Raw genomic sequence first — 618 nt, 5'->3', positions numbered from 1 at the left:
CTGGCTTTCTTTATAACTGCATATAAAGATGAGCAATTGCATTTTCCTCTTTTCCCTTTCCTTCCTAATTCCTCGAGCTCCTCCCTTTTCCTAGTCCTCCTTCTCCCTCATCGCTCATCTCCCTCTTTCCTTTCAGCTCTATCTCCTTCTTCTATTCCCTTTCTTCTTTCCCCTCAGTTTCTTACTCCCAATCTCTACTTCTCTTCGTCTGCCCTCCTTCATCACCTCCTTCTCTTTCTCCCCTCTTTCCTCAACTCACCACTATTTCTAAGCTCTCTTCTTTTCCTCCTTCTTCCTACTTCTTAACCTCCTCCCTTTCCACTTTCTTTCCTCATCCATCACCTCCACCCCCCTACTTCTCTTCACCTCCCCCGCTTTCCCTCCCTTTCCCCTCCTTCCCCTCCCCCCTTCCTCGCTTTCCCCTCCCTTTCCCCCCCCCCCCTTCCTCGCTTTCCCTCCCTTTCCCCTCCTCCCCCCCCTTCCTCGCTTTCCCTCCCTTTCCCCTCCTTCAACTCCCTACTCCTTTTAACCCCTTCATCCCCCCTCCCCCCCTACCCCCCTTCGACCTGAAACTAGTCAAGCGTGTCATCTCTGTCTCTCACGTTCCATCGTTCCACT

This window comes from Penaeus monodon, chromosome 15 (genome assembly GCF_015228065.2).
Source record: "Penaeus monodon isolate SGIC_2016 chromosome 15, NSTDA_Pmon_1, whole genome shotgun sequence".
In the NCBI taxonomy this organism is placed as follows: domain Eukaryota; kingdom Metazoa; phylum Arthropoda; class Malacostraca; order Decapoda; family Penaeidae; genus Penaeus; species Penaeus monodon.
Note: the sequence above shows the minus strand (reverse complement) of the source record.